This window comes from Triticum aestivum, chromosome 7B (assembly GCF_018294505.1).
Source record: "Triticum aestivum cultivar Chinese Spring chromosome 7B, IWGSC CS RefSeq v2.1, whole genome shotgun sequence".
Taxonomy (NCBI): Eukaryota; Viridiplantae; Streptophyta; class Magnoliopsida; order Poales; family Poaceae; genus Triticum; species Triticum aestivum.
Window position 1 is genome coordinate 134,002,399 of NC_057813.1, and position 6,330 is coordinate 134,008,728.

At 43.0% G+C, this 6,330-nt stretch overlaps 1 pseudogene; it reads right to left on the minus strand.

Annotated features, from left to right (window-relative positions):
* The window catches only part of LOC123157771 (3-ketoacyl-CoA synthase 6-like), a 7,150-nt pseudogene extending 1,342 nt beyond the window's left edge, over positions 1-5,808 (minus strand).
* Positions 5,809-6,330: the final 522 nt, after the last annotated feature.

The window sequence follows — 6,330 nt, forward strand, 5'->3', positions numbered from 1 at the left end:
GATACAGTGCAATGAAGGGTGGAGGTAGGTCTGGTCATCGAGGCCCGAGTGAAGTGGACACCGCCATCATCGAGGCAAGAAGCGGACGTTCTTGTTCGCACACGAACACGTCACCGTGTACCCTCGACGTCGGGAGTGGTGCACCGCAACTCACGTCGAAGGAGACCCGCCCGGAAGAGCGGTACGCAGGCAATCCGGCGGGTGCTTTTGAGGATCCGAAACCCCACACGCCCGGGAGGGACCCCGTCAGGGCGCGCGGCATCTATGGGCTGCCCTAGGTCGACCTGATCGCCCCTAGGGCCTCGAGGTTCGCCGTCCTGCAATGAAGAAGAACGAATGAAGAACGAGGAAGAAGAAGAACTAGGGTTAAGCAGAAAAGATAAAAGATAAAAATGGTAGATGATTTGATCGATTGTGTGTTGTTATTCAATCGGCCGTCACCTCTTACATATATATGAGGCGGCTGGACTTTCCGTACAAGAAAAGGACTCAAATCCTGTCCAAAACATCAAAAGATAACCTAACTCGGACTACGAGGGCCGGAACTTCCGGTCGGCCCGGAACTTCCGGGCTAAAATTACATCAAGTTGCCCTCTTGCGCAACTCCTGCAGGTCCCATATGGCTTCGGATCGTGATGGTTCCAAAAGCAAAGTTGTAGATCTTGCAATGTAGAAAAATTCCTTAGTTGATCACTTTTTCATCCGACATCTCGATGTCGAAACTGGCCCCACAAATATGCAAATAATGTTAAATTTCAGTTTTCGGGATGCACCGTGTGCAAACTTTCAGTTTAGCCCGGAACCTCCCCGGAAGTTTTGCCCGGAATTTCCGGGGCAGACTTATGCAGCGCACTGTTGTGGCTCTAACTTTTGCATACGAACTCCGATTTAGACGTTTCTTATATTAAAATCGATCGTTTCGACGAGACAAAGACAATCCCTGTAGAAACTTTTCTCATATGAGGATATCTTGGGGGCGTAATCAGCCGAATAGTGTTCTGAATACAAAATCTGAATACTTCGAACACAACTTCGGCCTTAGAAATGAGACCGGATGGCTATAACTCAAATATCAAAGTTTCTTCTTTTGACGAGACGGAGCTTTCTCACTTTGAATACTTCTTCATTTAAGGCCATCTTAATTACATTTTTGACCATGCCAAAATCGGGTGTCAACATATGCCCTCCTGTTTTTCGGCAAAACTTGTGTGCCGAAAAATAACTTACACAAAGTTTGTTCTAAGCGCGGTGTCAACACTCCATCGGCCATTTTGTACGTGCTTTGGACGATAAGTATATATCGGCCATTTAGATTAGCAACAAAGGTGAAGCTAATCCAACATATAATAATTTGGTAATGCCCTTTCATGATGTAAGAAATTATATTGCATCCATGGGTTAAAATAAGCCCATTGAGGGTAACCAGTCATACCCGATGAAGAATTCCATGGCATAGGCATCAACACATTGTTAAAGAAAATGGATAATGTGTGGACCGAAGTTGTTGAAACCTTCGGCTTGGTCCTTCGTAGCTTTCAGTCTTTTCCTTCTTCACCTTTGTCGCACTCCTTCTAAAGGAAGCTCGTACATAATTCTTATTTTGAATATTTCCTTTGGGAATCCATGCCATGTTTCTCTTTTCAAGTTCTTGTGCACTAAGCTTTTGCAACTCCTTTTTCCAATACGATAAGCCGAGTGGGCACCCCGGCTGCGATTTTGTTTGAAGTAATGGCAATTCTTGTTTTACCTTGTGCACTCTCAACTTCTTCCCTTCAGATTTGGCACTTGACTGACTTGCCTCATTGCCTTTTGTAGCCAATGTCAACACTTTAATTGGCTCTTTTTTATTTGAGATCATATCTGAAGTGACACTCTTACGACCATCTCTTTTGACGTGGTAGACTTGCTCAACCACCTCCTTATTCTTCCTTATGCTCCAGACCGATTTTTTTTTGAAACGGTCTTGAACATATGACTGCTCATTGAATGTTGGTCTTCTTGGAGCTGCATAATACTGGCGAGATGGTTTATAATAATATGGAGAATGTGCCCTTGTATCATACTTATCCCACGATGGATATGGATTTACATGAGCATAAGGAGGCATCCACGACATTGGCATTGGCGGCCCAAAATAAGGATATGAAGAAGTTGCATTCAAATTCTCTTCTTGCCAATATGGATCCTTGGGTTTGCGCCTAGGGGTGATCTTGATGCTTTTGCATTAGTTGGCCGATAAGCACTGTTCTCCTCACTTATCTTTTGATATTTTCCAATAATTGCGTGAAAGTGACTTTCAGCTTTTTATCTTTGTGCTTACGTTGGCCTTTGTTTCTTTCATTGTGCTTGCACCGATCTTTGGATTTTCTCGTTGCCCCCCAGTACTTGGCGTCTTTTGTGCAACCTTGATGGAATTTTCGCCCTCAAGAATATTATCATTGTGCTCTTGAACGACTTCCTTACTTGAAAGCTTGATCCTATTGCCCACGGGCCTTACCTTCTTCTATTTAGATGGATCGGCTTGAAGCAGCCGATACAAAAACCGTTTGCCGTCAGGACCAATCGGAATAGACTGGTCATCCCTTGGTCTTTCAACAAGTTTCAATCGTCCTTTTTCAATGGCCGATTTAACTATTTCACGAAATATATTGCAATCCTCAAAACTATGCTTGAACGAATCATGCAACTTACAATACATACATTCGTCCTCGGATAGATGGTTTTTCATGGTGATCAAGAACTCTAATGTAATTATTTTTCAGCAACAAATCAAATATTTGATCACACATGTTTGAATTGAAGGGATGCTTCTCATTTTCTAGCCGATTTTGGTGTGAGAACGGCTTTCCAAGTAAGCAAATGAATGATTCAGATTTTGTATCTTCCCATTCGGCTATGAATTTTATTTTGCATTCTCTTACCGATGTCATTGGATAAGAAACTATACTTGCATCGGTTTGCTTAGAAGATTTTAATCTCGGCTTTAAATTTCTAAAACGAAAATAGTTAGAACATACATATCTCAATTGAGACCAAGTGTAAGCCAAATAAGAAACAAGCAAAGCTACCCAATTATATATGAACTTTTGATAAAGCAATGGGGAAAACTTTGGCTCCAATAATAAGTCGCAATCGGTCTTTATAAATGGCATAATGTGATGACCGATATGCTTTGCAACGATTTTATTACTAACAAATAAATTACCCTTCTTCACTGGTCTTTTAAGATTGCTTATGAGAATTCTTTTAATAGAAGCATCAACAATAAAGTTGCGACCAAATTGGAAGATAGGTAAACCACTTGCTAGACATACCTCTTTGAATACGTTGGGAGAGCATGATGGTCGCGTTACTTGAACGATATCTTGTTCCTTTTTTGAATAGCTCCCCAACACCTTGTCATCATGTTTTTCTAGAACAGATTCGGCATACGTAATATGTGATTCGGTCTTTTCAATAGCCGAATTAACTTTGTTATCCGAATCACCACTTTTATTTGTAGCTCTATCCACACCCAATGCTTTCTCTTTTTGACATAATCTAGCTTGGATTGCACCAGAAGTAATAGTCTTTTCCTCTTTTATTAATTCATGTAGAACAACATTGCATTTGTCCCAAAACGATGTAAGATTTTTCTTAATGACCCAATCTGGATAGAGTTGCCCCCCGACACTTTTAGACTCTTTCGGTAACGAGATGTCACCGAAATTCTGTAATTGTGCGGGGAAAACATTGTATGCTACGATACTAGGTGAAGACACATGTGATCCTATAGAATTTTCACTTATTCGGCTATTAGCGTGAAGGTGCGAAGCCGAATTATGAATACCTATAGTTGCATATGGTGCCAAAACATTAGTAGCATAAGGTGTAGCATATGATGGTTGAGGGTAATTGGCCGGATAACTAGTAGTAGCATGGCCAATTCCCCTATCCATCGGCATGTTTGGATTAACATATTGCAAGTTAGTTGCCAATGAATAAAAAGGTGAAACACTTTGTTGCATACTATCGGAAGTTCTTGTGTGAGGTGTTTCAACTTGATTAACCAAACTCATCATGTTGTTCATCGGCATATGGATTTCTGGGGTTGCCGATGCATGGGAGTTGGAATACATATATTGCATGTTGTTAAAATTATATGAGGTAGAAGCATGAATATTTTGTTGCATCGGCTCTTGCACATAATTAGATGCATGACTGATAAAGCTAGGGCTAGGCAATACATTATGCTCATTATATGATCTAGCAACAACATATGCATTATTTGCATCTACATATGTGAATTGGGTATTCATATTACCTTTGTAGATTGCAAACCCTAGATGACGATCTCTTCGTAGTAAGAACAGGCCGGAGACTGTTCAAAGCTTCGTTTCCAGTGGAGTCACCAAAAACTGTGTTCGCACACGAATACGTCACCGTGTACCCTTGACGCCGGGGGTGGTGCACCGCAGTTCACGTCGAAGGAGACCCGCCCGGAAGAGCGGTACGCAGGCAATCCGGCGGGTGCTTTTGAGGACCCGAAACCCCACACGCCCGGGAGGGACCCCGTCAGGGTGCGCGACGGCTATGGGCTGCCCTAGGTCGACCTGATCGCCCCTAGGGCCTCGAGGTTCGCCGCCCTGCAATGAAGAAGAACGAACGAAGAACGAGGAAGAAGAAGAACTAGGGTTAAGGAGAAAAGATAAAAGATAAAAGTGGTAGATGATTTGATCGATTGTGTGTTGTTATTCAATCGGCCGTCACCTCTTACATATATATGAGGCGACTGGACTTTCCGTACAAGAAAATGACTCAAATCATGTACAAAACATCAAAAGATAACCTAACTCGGACTACGAGGGCCGGAACTTCTGGTCGGCCCGGAACTTTCGGGCTAAAATTACATCAAGTTGCCCTCTTGCATAGCTCCTTCAGGTCGCATATGGCTTCGGATCGCGATGGTCCCAAAAGCAAAGTTGTAGATCTTGCAATATAGAAAAATTCCTTAGTTGATCAGTTTTTCATCCGAGGTAATCTTGATGTCGAAACTGGCCCCACAAATTTGAAAATAATGTTAAAATTCCAGTTTTCGGGACGCACCGTGTGCAAACTTTCGGTTTAGCCCAGAATCTCCCTGAAAGTTTTGTCCGGAATTTCCGGGGCAGACTTATGCAGCGCACTGTTGTGGCTTTAACTTTTGCATACGAACTCCGATTTAGACGTTTCTTATATCAAAATCGATCGTGTCGACGAGACGAAGACAATCCCTATAGAAACTTTTCTCATATGAGGCCATCTTGGGGGCGTAATTAGCCGAATAGTGTTCTGAATACAAAATCTGAATACTTCGAACACAACTTCGGCCTTAGAAATGAGACCGGATGGCTATGACCCAAATATCAAAGTTTCTTCTTTTGACGAGACGGAGCTTTCTCACTTTGAATACTTCTTCATTTAAGGCCATCTTAATTACGTTTTTGACCATGCCAAAATCTAGTGTCAACAGTTCATCACCAAGGATCTTATGGAGACGCGGCAATTAGATTTAGGCCTGCAGCAAGAGTAGTCGACGAGGTGCACGCTGCGAGAGCGACCCATGAGGTAGAAGGTGGCCAAAGCGAACGGGAGAAAGACGGCCAAGAAGACGTGAAACTGCCGCAAGCCATCGAGCCGGGAGAGAATCTCCTCGGGTCCGAGCAGCGCGTCTTCACGGACAACGACGATGACTGTGAGCGGTGCGGCCATGATGAAGAGGAAGTTGTTCACGACAAGCTGGAACGAGCGTTTGAGGTGCTTGTTGACACGGGGTGGTGAGATGACCATGTTTCTGAACCGCCCGCGTCGTGATGGTGTCGTGGCTTCGTTGTTTATTCGTAGGTGATGAAGGTGTCGGAACTTAGGAGATTTTAAAGCACGCCGCAACGTCCACGCATGCATCTGTTTAGGTCATTCCATCTGCGCTTGTAGTTGTAGCCCATGTTGTCACCATTTCAAGAAACCATTCTCACTCGAAGTACATGCACCATCTTGTGACAGATGTCATTGGTGGCTGTCACATCCTGGCGTCTTCTAGACTCGTGGTATCGTGGATACAAACTTCATTATTTCCTAAATCTCATGTTTCCAATCTTACAGAACACATGATAATGTGTCTTGGATGAGCTGTTGATGTGTATCGGAGACTATTTCATCTTTCCTACCAAAGAACATTATAGCTCTTTAATCAGTCGTAAATGTGCACTATGGGTGACAGTGATCTATGCACTAACGCGTTTCTTTGTTCAGGAAAAGGAGCGACAATTTTGTATGATCTGCGATGGAAGGACAAGAGTGATTTTCAAGTAC